Source organism: Callorhinus ursinus, unplaced genomic scaffold (genome assembly GCF_003265705.2).
Source record: "Callorhinus ursinus isolate GAN/ISIS: 27379988/994484 unplaced genomic scaffold, GSC_fseal_2.0 scaffold6, whole genome shotgun sequence".
In the NCBI taxonomy this organism is placed as follows: domain Eukaryota; kingdom Metazoa; phylum Chordata; class Mammalia; order Carnivora; family Otariidae; genus Callorhinus; species Callorhinus ursinus.
In genome coordinates, this window is record NW_027397068.1 from 53050693 (window position 1) to 53064150 (window position 13458).

The 13458-nt window shown below is 40.3% G+C and overlaps 1 long non-coding RNA gene across 2 annotated transcripts in view; it reads left to right on the plus strand.

Annotated features, from left to right (window-relative positions):
• The window catches only part of LOC141372999 (uncharacterized), a 35480-nt gene that overhangs the window by 7152 nt on the left and 14870 nt on the right, over window positions 1-13458 (plus strand). For both annotated transcript variants that reach the window (XR_012378597.1, XR_012378598.1), the window contains exons 3-4: window positions 294-353; window positions 452-519. This is a non-coding gene — a long non-coding RNA (uncharacterized lncRNA). The remainder of the gene's footprint in view (window positions 1-293; window positions 354-451; window positions 520-13458) is intronic.

Below are 13458 nucleotides of genomic sequence, written 5' to 3' on the forward strand. Positions count from 1 at the left end.
CTATTTTTTTTTTAATTTTATTTATTTATTCATGAGAGAGAGAGAGAGAGAGAGAGGCAGAGGGAGAAGCAGGCTCCCAAGGAGCAGGGAGCCCGATGCGGGCCTCGATCCCAGGACTCTGGGATCTTGACCTGAGCCGAAGGCAGACGCTTAACCATCTGAGCCACCCAGGCGCCCTGCATGAGTCTATTTTTGGATCTCATTCTTCTCATTGATCTATTTGCTTATTTTTGCACCGATACCACATAATAGAAAATAAACGTGTTTGTTTTTTATTTGTGTACTTTTTATAGAAAATTGCAAAGGCAGTGCAGAGAGTTTCTGCATACTCCTCACTCAGTTCCATTAGCATGGTAAGTGTTCTAAACTATGCAAGTTACACTGGCATATTACTGTTAAGTCAACTTCAGACTGTATTCAGATTTCTCTAGTTTTTCCATTTCTGTTCCAGGATCCAGTCGAGGGTACCAGAAGGGTACCAGACTGCCTGTCGTTCCCATGTGTCTTCGGTCTCCTCTGGTCTGTGATACTTTCTCAATTTTTCTGTATTTTTCATGACCTTGATAGTCTTAAGGAGTATTGGCCAGGTATCTTGTGGAGCAAAAAAACATCTATGGATAAATTTAAAATATTAACATGAGAGTCTAGCAGAGCTTCTAGGCATGAATTCAATCTCCAAAACACAATTGCATGTCTACACACCAATATTAAATTAGTAGAAAATGAAAGAAAAGAATCATTTGTAGTAGCATGAAAGATACCTAGGACATACGAAACCTTTATGGGAAAAAGTATGAAATCCCAGCAAGTGACATTGAAGAATATTTTTTTTTTTTAGATGGGGAAATATGGATTGTGGTTATGGATTGAGAACTCAGTAGCTGTTAAAATTAGGTCATAGATATAATACAATTCCAATGATGGGGTGTCTGGGTGGCTCAGTGGATTAAATATCTGCCTTCGGCTAGGTCACAATCCTGGGGTCCTGGGATTGAGCCCCGCATCAGGCTCCCTGCTCAGTGGGGAGAGAGAGAAAGGAAAAATGTTTTAGAAAAAAATACAATTCCAATGAAAATTTTAACAGGTATTTGTGAAAGGTGATTATAAAATTCTTGGCATGGTGATTATACAATTCATGTGGAATTTCAAGGTCCAGAAATAATCAATCAAGATGCCTTTTAAAAAGTTCAGATGGAGGGGTGTCTGGGTGGCTGAGTTGGTTAAGTGTCTCTTTTTAAAAATTTTTTATTGTTATGTTAATCACCATACATTACATCATTAGTTCTTAACCAATTATTTTTTTTAAAGATTTTATTTATTTATTTGAGAGAGAGAGAGAATGAGAGATAGAGAGCACAAGAGGGAAGAGGGTCAGAGGGAGAAGCAGACTCCCCGCTGAGCAGGGAGCCCGATGCGGGACTCGATCCCGGGACTCCAGGATCATGACCTGAGCCGAAGGCAGTCGCTTAACCAACTGAGCCACCCAGGCGCCCCACATCATTAGTTCTTGATGTGCGTCTGACTCTTGATTTCAGCTCAGGTCTTGCTCTCAGGGTCATGGGATCGAGTCCAGTGTAAGGCTCTGTGCTCAGCATGGAGTCTGCTTGTCCCCCTCCCTCTGCTCCTCCTCACCCCCCTTGCTCACATGCCCTCTCTCTCTCCCTCTCAAATAAATAAAATATTTTAAAAAAATACAAAATAATAAAAGTTCAGATGGAAGGACTTTCCCTTCCACATTTCAAGAGTTATTATAAAGGTACAGTAAGACCATGGGGTAGAATAAAGAGATCCATGAAACTCTATATAGTGTCCAACATTTACAGACATTTGGTAAATGAAAAAGAGGGTACTTTAGATGAGTGGGGAAAGAATGGGATTTTCAGTGAATGCTTCTGGGAAAATTGGGTGTTTACCTTTTGCCACATCACATACAAAAATAATTTAATGTGGATTAAAGGGCTGTTATGGGTTAAATGATGTCCTCCCTCCAGTTCTCAGAAAAGTTAAGTTCAGATGAGGTCACACTGGAGTTATCCAATGTAACTGGTGTCTTTATAAAAAGAATTTTGGATGCAAAAATGCACACAGGGAGAATGCCATGTGAACATAAAGGCAAAGATTGGGGTCATGCACCTACAAGCCAAGAAATACCAACGGTTATTGGTATGCCACCAGAAGCTTAGGGGAAAGGCCTGGAACAGACTCCCCCTCAGGGGTCTCAGAAGGAACGAGCCCTGCAAATACCTTGATTTCGGATTTTTAGCCTCCAGAACTGTGAGACGACAACTGATGTCAGTTAGACCACCTTTTTTATAGCAGCCTTAGCAAACCAATCCAAGAGCTAATTTTGAAGGCAAAGCCAGGAAAATTTTAGAAGATGATATAGTAGAATATCTGTATGAACTTTGGGTAGGAATGCATTTCTTAAGCATAAAAGCACTAACCATAAAAGATTGATGAAAATTAAGAATTTCTGCACATCCAAAGACAATAAAGGAGAGTTAAGAGACAAGCCACAAATTGAAAGACTATATGTTCACCATATGTGACATAAATTATGCAGAATATTATGTCATATATAATATCTTCTGGATATATATATATATACACACACACACATATATATTTCTGGATACTTGACAATTTTCATTTAATTTCAAAGAATATTTTTAACTAAGGGATCTGTGATATTGTTTTGGTCATTTCTATTTTGAGGTTCAGAATTACTGTGGAAAATGGAACAGTACTCTACCAGAAACAATGGCTTCTGGAAGGGTTTATAAACAGCCACAGAAGTTACATTAGTCAGTACCATAAAGAATGGTGGCAATAAAGAAGATGAAAATCCTTGCAAATATTGAATGACCTTGGCATTCATGATCACCAGAAAGTTCTCAATGCAACAACTGTTGGTATAATAAGTCAGCTGGTGGTTGCACCTGCTGGGAATGCTAATTAGCCAGAGTATGTGAAAAGAAACTAAAGAGTCCTCGTTTCTGGTATGGAAAGACAAAGCACAACATTAATAATTTGCGTTGGTCCAAATCCAGAGGTAGTCTGGCTTTACTTGGCTGTAATTTAAGGAATTTAGATCTGAAGACTTTTGGGAAAATGCCAGGTTGGCACATAGGGCATTACAGAGTTTTTATTTCAAAAGGAATAGCCACGATAATAGTGAAGGAGAACAAAATTGGACAGCTGAGACCAAGATATCAAAGCTTACTATAAAGCTATAAATTGACAAATTAGAATTCATTAAAATTAACTGCTGTTTATCAAAAAACATTGTTAAGAGAGTGAAAAAGTACAGAGCAGAGGATATTTGCAATATATATGCACATGGAAAGAATGCAGAAAATATGAATAACCCTTATAAATCGATGAGAAAAAGATAGACAACCCAATATAAAAAGGGGCAAAAGTTTTAACAGGTACATTAGCAAGAGAAGCTGTCCAAGTGGAGGACAGGCCTCACCACAGCAGCATCATTAGTCATCAGGGAAATGCAAACTAAAACCATCATGAGCTACTAATCCACTCCCAGTATGATGGTAAAATGATACCAAGTATTGGTGAGGAGTTAGAGTGACTAGAACTGTCATATCCTGCTGGTGGAAGTGTTAGACTGGGAAAACTGCCTTGGAAAACTGTTTAACAAAACTGCTTCCAAACAGGGCCCAATTCAGGGAGAGATGACCTGTGTAGTCACTCAGGGCCTGAAACTCAGCAGGGCTCTGTGCATGGCCTAATGCCTGGCCAGCCACATCTTGAAATTCTTAATTACTTCCTCCTTAAACATGTTTTTTTTTTTTTTAAATTATGATCAGTTAGCCAGGATAGAGTACATTGTAAGTTTTTGTTGTGGTGTTCAACGATTCATTAGTTGCATATAACACCCAGTGCTCATCACAACACGTGCCCTCCTTAATACCCATCACCCTGTGACCCCATCCCCCCTCCCTTCTGTAACCCCCAGTTTGTTTCCCGGAGTCCAGAGTCTCTCATGGTTTGTCTCCCTCTCTGATTTCTTCCCATTCAGTTTTCCCTCCCTTCCCCTGTGGTCCTCTGAGCTATTCCTTATGTTTCACATATGAGGGAAACCATATAATAATTGTCTTTCTCTGCTTGACTTATTTCACTTAGCATAATCCCTTTCAGTTCCACCCATGTTGATACAAAAGTTGGATATTCTTTTTGATGGCTGAGTAATATCCCATTGTATATATGGACCACATCTTCTTTATCCATTCATCTGTTGAAGGGCATCTCGGTTCCTTCCACAGTTTGGCTATTGTGGTCATTGGTGCTATGAACATTGGGGTGCATGTGCCCCTTCTTTTCACTACATCTGTGTCTTTAGGGTAAATACTGAGTAGTGCAATCACTGGGTAGTAGGGTAGCTTTATTTTTAACGTCTTGAGGAAACTCCACACTGTTTTCCAGAGCGGCTGTACCAGCTTGCATTCTCACCAACAGTGTAAGAGGGTTCTCCTTTCTCCACAACTTTGCCAACACTTGTTGTTTCCTGTCTCATTAATTTTGGCCATTCTAACTGGTGTAAGATGATATCTCACTGTGGTTTTGATTTATATTTCCCTGATGGCTAGTGATGTTGAACATTTTTTCATGTGTCTGTTGGCCATTTGTATGTCTTCATCGGAGAAGTGTCTGTTCATGTCTTCTGCCCATTTCTTGACCGGATTATTTGTTTTTTTGGGTGTTGAATTTGGTAAGTTCTTTACAGATCTTGGATATCAGCCCTTTATCCGAAATATAACTTGCAAATATCTTCTCCCATTTCGTGGATTGCCTCTTAGTTTTGTTGACTGCTTTTTATAAGTGCAGTCTTGTTGAGAGCATGGAGCAGGGGCTCGAGCTGGGAGGCAGGAGCAACTTGTGAGCCTGCCACTGTTCTCTGCTGCCCCATTCATGTACAGCACGTGCCATGACCACAGCACCAAATCTGCGCAACCTCCTGCCTCAGAGGTCAGTGAGACTCAGAGGAGTACAAGGTGCGTGAGGGCACTGACATCTCCGAGCAGCCTCGTTTCCATTCAAACCAGAACTTGCATTGAATGGAGAAAGAAGGCAGTGCTGTTTTAAGAAATGTGAAAAACCAAAGAATCCTCTCCTCTCATTTCTTACTTATGTTACTTCCCTGCATTAGCCAAACACATATGCTTGAAATGAGAACATGGAAGGAAAGGAAAGGAGAGGGCAACCTCCAGTTCTTTCTCCTTTCAGTCCTTCTTTCTCACTGGTCAGCGGAGGGCAGGAAGCATTGGTATAATGTGCATGTACCAGGAAACAAAATAAAAATACTTGATTTAGTTCAGTGCATTTTCACTGTTCCGTTAAGAAAGGAATCCGTGGGGCGCCCGGGGGGTGTGGTGGGTTGAGTGCTGACTCTTGACTTTGGCTCCAGTTGGGATCTTGGGATGGAGCCTTACCTCTCCACCTTGGGCCCCTGCTCAGTGGGGAGTTGGTTTGAGATTCTTTCCCTCTGCCCCCCACCCTCCCAAATGAATAAATAAATGAACCTTTAAAAAAAAAGAATACGCATATACAAGCTATGAAATACAAATTGTGTAATTGCAGTGATTCTGCATACAGATTAAACACCCTTACATTTTCATTTAAAACTACCACTGCCCCGTGCCTGGGTGGCTCAGTTGGTTGAGCCACTGACTCTTGGTTTCAGCTCAAGTCGTGATCTCATGTGGTGGGATTGAGCCCCACGTGGGGCTCCGCACTCAGCTGGGAATCTCTGCTTGAGACTCTCTTTCTCCCTCTGCCCCTCCTGCCACTCAAATAATAAATAAATAAATCTTAAAAACAAACAAACAAACCCTGTCAATGCACAATATAAAGGTGAATGGTGAAATTCATGCTAATATCTAAACATTTTAATTTTTCTTTAAAGTGACATTGAGTAGCAAATGAACACTGTGATAAGTTGAGAGTGATCATGGAAAAAAGGAAAGAGTTTTATATTTTAGTATTGTGGGTGGCACTTTTCCCTTACTTTTTAAGCAAGAGGACTTGCATTTTCATTTTGCGCTGGGCCTTGCAAATTACGTACCTGGTCCAGTTTACAAATCAGTAATTTTAGTCCTGGAGACATACTCAACAAAGATGAATGCTTATTTTTGCCAAAAGACATGTACAAAAATGCTAATAATGGATTTACCCATAATAACCCCAATCAAGAAATAACCCAAAAGTTTCTCAACAGTGTAACATATCAACTGTATATGTATATATTTATACTAGAATACTAGACAGCAATGAAAACAAATTATTGCTACATATAGCAACAGGAATGAATCTGACAGATGTGATGTTGAACAAAAGAGCCCAGATATAAAAAGAATATATACTCTGTGATTTCATTTGTAAGTTCAAAGAACAGACTAAACTAAATAAACACATAGTGATAGAGTCAGAGTAATGATTACCTTTTGGGGGTTGTGGGAAGGAGGGTAAAAGAGAGGCTGAGGAGCTGGGAATGTTTTATATATTAATCTGGGTGGTAGTTAAATTTATACATATGAACAGGTGTAAAAATTAAGCCAGTTGTACCCTTAAAGATATGTGTATATCATACCTCAAAAAGAGGGAAAAGAAACAAGTTATCTTTCCCAAAGTTGTATCTTTACTATATACCGTGATGAAAGTGAAACTTTCTCCAGTGTGTGTGTGTGTGTGTGTGTGTGTGTGTGTGTGAGAGAGAGAGAGAGAAAGAGAGAGAGAGACAGAGAGAGAGACAGAGACGGAGAAACAGAGAAACAGAGGTAGTGCCCTTAGCTACCACTGGGTGGCCTGTGTTGTTAGGTTCCTTTTGAGTGTACTTGGGTAGGAAGGGGACTGAAGGAAGCAGGTGTCTACATTTCCAACCCTTTGCCTTTTCATTGAAATAAATTGTTTGTAAATAGTGGCATTTTGTTATTTTAGGGCACTGTTTTACTTTAGGTCTGAATTCCTAATTCAAAGATTGACTGTAATTAACTTTTGCACTCTTCTTTCTAAAGTATGGAAGTTGAGTTTAGGCTCATAGCTTGGGCTTTTATGTATAATTATTTTTATTTTGACACTGATGATCTCATTTTTAATTTTCTCTAGAATCTTGATTTCATATGACAGTCATTTTTATCATTTGCTTTTTTCTATGTTTAGAATGCTCTTCCTCTGATATAGACATTATCTGACCCTTCATTTCAAATGTGCTCAGAGAGACCTTGTATGATCACCATCCCAAACAGCACCAATCTCCTTGTCAGAGTCTATGTTTTTACCTTGTTTCTTTTTCTTTTTCTTTCTTTTTTTAGCATGTACCATGATCAGACATGTCTATATGTGTGTATGTATAGTTTATGTACATTACTGTCTGTCTTCCTCAGTAAGAATATAATCTCCAAGAGGATAAGAATTCTTCTTTTGCTCACTGCTTGTCACCTAGTGGGTGCACAATAAACATCTGTTGAATGAATGGCAAACCTTATTTTCAAAACTAAGAACAAATATAATTTTGGAATTTTACATTTTCTCAAGTGTTGAACATTAACAGTTATTAAATTTTTGATGCAATTTAAAACACGGCAACTCTGGAGAGAGATAGATGATTACTCTGAAAGAAAACCCCAGAAATGTGGAAGGATATATATTACTGGTAGAACCTGGTTGGTCTGACATCAGAATCTCCCTGGAGTGTCCCAGGGTTGCCAAATTGGAAAGACAAAGCAGAAGTCAGCCTCTAGAGCAAATAGTGAGCTTCATCCTTCAGGGTCTGTGTGCACTGCACGTCAAAAATGCACCCAGCTGGCCACTGGATGTCACTCTTCTCTCACGCTCCTGAGTCTGGGTGTCCTAGCCAGTCTCTCCATGTATGAATATGCAATTTCCTAGTTTACAACCATGACAGAGGGCGCAGACTCACCTGTACAGGCCTCCTCAATATGGGACCACTTACTGTTCCTACATAAAATTGATTTTCGGTTCCGAACTGCACAGAAAGCTTTAGAAGACAGGAGTGATCTCAAGTGTGGCTCTCAGCCTCAGGCTCAGCCCTAAAACAATGCTCAGGAGAAGACACAGGGGGCCAGAAGGAACAGAGGGGCCATTTTCTCTTGCAGTCAAGAGTGATGGATTCTTCTTCAGGCCTGGTCTTGGAAGCAAGGACCAGACGTCCTTTGGGTTTCACAGCTAGGTGAGATTACCTTTGAAGATAACACTAAAATCCTTCCATGAAAACAAAACAGGAAATGAAAAGCAAGGCTGAATGACCAGTTTATGTCGAAACATGATGGTTGCTCTCATGTCGAAAAAACTTCTTCACAGCACAAGGTTACAGCTTGACTCAGAAGTGTATCTTCAGCCAGTCCCATTAAGATTTTCAACCTACAGGCATTACCTGTTTGCCTCCCGTACTTGTCCACACCTATAAATATAATAACGTAGGCAAGTTGCTACAGCCTCCTTACCCATTGCTTCTCTCCCACCCCTTTAAGCCTGTGCTCACGTTTATCATTCATATCAAGGTATGGATGTAGGAATTTGCTACCCTCTCATTAGGAATATTTCCTTTAAAAGTCATTTATTCAATTCTCAACAACTATTTATTGAGTACCACCTTCTAAGTACCGAGCACTCTTTTTTTTTTTTAAAGATTTTATTTATTTATTTGAGAGAGAGAGAACGAGAGATAGAGAGCACGAGAGGGAAGAGGATCAGAGGGAGAAGCAGACCCCCTTCCTAGCAGGGAGCCCGATGTGGGACTCGATCCCGGGACTCCAGGATCATGACCTGAGCCGAAGGCAGTTGCTTAACCAACTGAGCCACCCAGGCGCCCCCGAGCACTCTTTTAAGAGCTGGGGACACAGCAATGACATAACAGATAAAGTCCCTGTTAACAGTGGAGCCCACATTCTAGTCAAATAGAGATTACAATCTTAGGGAGATGGCCCAGATTGCTTCTGTAGACGTCAACCAGTAAGTGGTGATGCATTGGCCTTCCCATCACTAAGACGGCGTTTGAGAGCTCAGTGAGTAAACCAGGCTCTAGTGAGAGTCACCGCCTCCCAGTATGGGCCACTCCAACAGCCTGTAAGAGGGCACAGACTCACCTGTCCAGGCCTCTTCAGTATGGGATCACTTAGTATTCCTTTGTAACATTGATTTTTTTTCTGAGCAATGCAGAAAGGCTTTCCTCGTGTACATTTTTGTTTTCTTCCATCAGTTCAGAAATAGCTGAAGAGATCTTTCTTAAGGCAAATCTTATCGTGTAGCTTTCTTGCTCCAAACTCTTCAGTGATTCATCATGACTGTGAAGAGAACAACAACAATCTCTCCCATGCTGTGATTTGGCCCCTGCCTATTCCACCAGCCTCAGGAGGCACCCTTCTTCCCCTGTTTCATTTCCACTCTCCAGAGATTTGTCCCTCACTCTCAGTTCCTCTCATTGTCAGGCACTTTTCTGAATCAAAGTTTCTGTCGATGCTAGTTCCTTTGGTGGGTGGGGGTGGGGGGAGGAGGCTCTTTTGTAATCATTCCTTCCCCTCACACATGCACTCACCCTTTAGTGTTGGCTTGAACTCCAAGCACTTCTGCAGCGAAATCTTTCTCTCTGATTAATCAGGTTTCCCCTATTCCATCATCCTGACAACGGTGATGCCCCCTGCACCTCTCAGACGCCTGAGCCCGTGCATTGCCTTTCCTGTCATCCTGTCCCAGTTCAACATCAGCTGAACACTTGGACAACGGACCCCTACGGTGTGCCAGGATATCAGTTTCGTGCTTCCTGCCTCATGGCCATCTGGTCAGTGGGCAATCCATCTCCCAAATCCCGTATTAGAGTCTACTTCCTAGGGTCAGTTCTGTAACCAAGTGTCGTTGGCTGGGTCCCCTGGAAACAGCTCTAAAATGGAATTTATGGTCCGTCGTTTATTGGTGAGTGCTCCAAGGATCAACATAGGTGATGGACTGAGGGAATCATATTGGTAGAGTGAGGTTGAGCTGTGATGTAGTTGTAACAGAAGCTTCAGCCAGTCACATGAGGGGTGGGGGGCAATAGGGTTGTCTCAATTGAGGCAAGGGGTTGCTGGGCCTTATAACCCTGCATCCTTCAGTTATTGGGGCCAGTTGCTCCAGGAGAGGGGAGCATAAACTTGGGTGAGGCAGCTCCCTTCAGCCAGGGGCAGTTTCCTGGGAAGGACATACCTGTATCAGTCAACACTTACAGTGCCTGGAAAAGGATTATGTCAGTCTGAAGCGGGGATCTGGTTGGTATAGTTCAGTATTTGTTATGGCAACCGACACAGGCTGTTCTCACATGGGACTTCGAGAAATTATCAATGGGCTCTTTTATTTCTATAAAACATGAACCTGCCGCTACCCTGAACTGATCCTGCTTTGCTACTCTCTCTGTTTTCAGATTTTGCCTTTGTTGACACATTATCTCTGCCTTTTGTTCTTTTGAACCTAGAGCACATGTTCCCCTGGCAGAAAAGAAAAACTTGACCAAAAAGCTTTCCACCAGACACAGTGCTGGATACTTTATGTATCTCCTCTTTTCAAATACTAAGCTTTATTTGTATTTTCTTCCAAAATTTGTTGAACTCTTAAATTACCTCTTTGTTTCACCATTTTATTTCTGAGATTTTCATAAAGTTGTTCTAAAATTTCATTTTTAAATGAAGACTTCTAGGGGTAGTGTGTATGCTAGTTACAGTAATAAAATGAAAAATAGACAAAGAGTGAAAAAAGATATTTTACCTATAGTATACTTAACTATATCATGAGTTACTTTATTATCTTCGCAGTTGCTAAAACTGATGCAGCCTTACTATTTAACATGAACTTTGCTAGAGCAAAAACTTCTAATAACTGCCTTTTACATTGATGTATGTATTTTATCTGTAGATTTCTGCAAACAATCATTGCAAACAAGAAAGGATTTTTAAATGAATTATTCCACAGCTCTCCACAAGTGTGCTAAATCCTATACCGTGCCTTCTATAATTCTTAATGAGGTATGTATTTCTAGCCCTCTGTAGTCCCAACTACGTAGTGAAAACTGAAATGTATATCATCTGGGTCGTCATAATACTCTTTTGTCTACTGATTTAATAGCCTTAAAAACCTTTGATCATTATATTTTGGTCTTAGAGTCTGTTCACTATTTTCAGCTGTGTTTTCATATGATTCATCTCTTCCAATATTCAATCTGGCAGTATTAGCACAGGCTGAGAAGTAGCCTGGGTGACTAGAATCTAGTGTGGGTTCTAGAATGAGGCTCCATGTTCTCATATGTGAAAAAGAGCTTGTGTTTCTGTCAGATACTGCTGTGAGGTCAGTTAAGAAATTCTGTGTAGATGAGCTTTGAAAGCAGTGAGATGTTTTTAAAATGAAAGCGTTATTACTGAAAAGAAAAGACCGAGAAAGAAATGTCAAACACATTAATTGGCTGTGTACTGTGTTCCAGCAACTTTCTTACAGGCTATTTCACAGCTATGCCCCGAGGCAGGTGTTACTATCCCCATCTTCAGGATGAGGACACTGAGGCATTGAGAATAAAATAACCTCTTAAGGCCACTGACTGGTAAGTATCTGAGCCGTGATTAACACTTACTTCTCTTGGATTCCAACCCCTGCCTTCTGTTCCCTTCACTTAAGCTGGCTTTTAATTAATTGTATATAATCTGTGGAGACCGGTTTGCTATTGTGAATTTTCCCATTTCCCTCCCATCTCTTTCCTAGTCATCTTTGGTAGTGGCCCTTGAAATCTTAGGGAGGCAGTGGTTTATGCTTTAAAATCTCTTGCTTTTGGCATTGCAGCTTACCTTGTTTCTCATATTTGTCTTTAGATCAAGAAATCTGAAACTGAACATGCATGTTATCCCTGCTCGTTATGTGGATCTTTCTTTTTCTAATTTCAGTCCTTAGAGGCAAGAAACTGGTTTGAGGATGCATCTCACAGGTCAGTTCCAGAAGGTCAGGAGGTGCAAATGAGCTGAGCTGTTGATTCAGTTGAAGTAATTTTGATGAGCACATGCTTGCATGTGGGTCTATAATGTGGTTCATCTCCATAAAATCCCAAGCTTTATGGGTTTGAAAGCATTAACTCATGTCTTAGGAACATCCCACATAGATTATTATAATTCTTGGTATGCTGCCTGACCATCTGCTTACCTACAGGAATTACAATCAGATGGAAAGGCCCCGCTCAAATCTAGGCTCAGAAAAGAATTATGAGAATACCTCAGTGTTTTTGTTTTGTTGAAGCAGCATTATTTTTTTTTTTACTCTGCCCAGCATAATAGTAAAAAGTGTGTTAATTTGTGATTTTTCTTGTTTCACATGGATTAGAGCAGGAAAATAAAGTTATCTTCCCCCCACCTTGTATTTTTATGAGAAAATATCAGTGATCTCATACAGCATGCCTATAAATTAGTGATATTCAAATGCTTGCTGCCTTGTATTCTGTAAAGGTGCCCACCTAATTTCCATTTGCAGATTTAGCTAAATCACAGGGAGAAGTATATGGCAGCTCTGTTGGGTCACCTACTCATAGTTTTAGTGGAAAAAAGGAAAAATGTGACACAGAATGACCACATTCTCTTTTTTTTTTCTTTCATCTCTGATAACCAAATATTAATTTTTTAAGCACGTTGCTAGCTGAATGGTAGCTGACAGGAAACACCCAGCACAATCTAGCAAAGAGTTTGTAGGACCTAAAGAGTGTCATGATCACGAAGACCATAATGAGATTTCTGTGAAAATCATAATGATCAAATACTCATTTCTTAGTGCATGTAACCAGTATAAAAACACTACATTTCAACTCCCCTCATCCCATTGCTTTCTTCAGATGATGTCATATAGATCATATGACTCTATCCAGGTATAAAATCCAGATGGAATCCATTTAGTATGAGAACTACGTTTTTTCTATTATTCTATTATCATTTTTTTCTACTATTGCAAAGACTGATCAAAGTACAAGTACACATGAAAGTGATGTCATTGGAGCGCTTGGGTGGCTCAGTCAGTTAAGCATCTGCCTTCGGCTCAGGTCATGATCCCAGGGTCCTGGGATCAAGTCCTACATCGGGCTCCCTGCTCAACAGGGAGTCTGCTTCTCCCTCTCCTTCTGCTTGCCTCTTTCTCTCTCTGTCAAATGAATAAATAAAGTCTTAAAAATAAATAAATAAAATAAAAAAGTGATGTCATGATTTAATGCCTATGTGGGTTCATTATCTCTTATTTCATGGCCATAGATTATACACTTAACCTTGGGGCCACTGAAAGAACCAGGCAAAATAGTGTAAACCCATGATCACTCTGGGAAAGCAATCAAACCTCAAAAAGACCCCATTCTTATTCTCTCCTTCCCTCCTGCCCTCCCTCTCACTTCCTCCTCCTTTCTTAACTTCCACAAATATTTTATTGATACATTCTAAG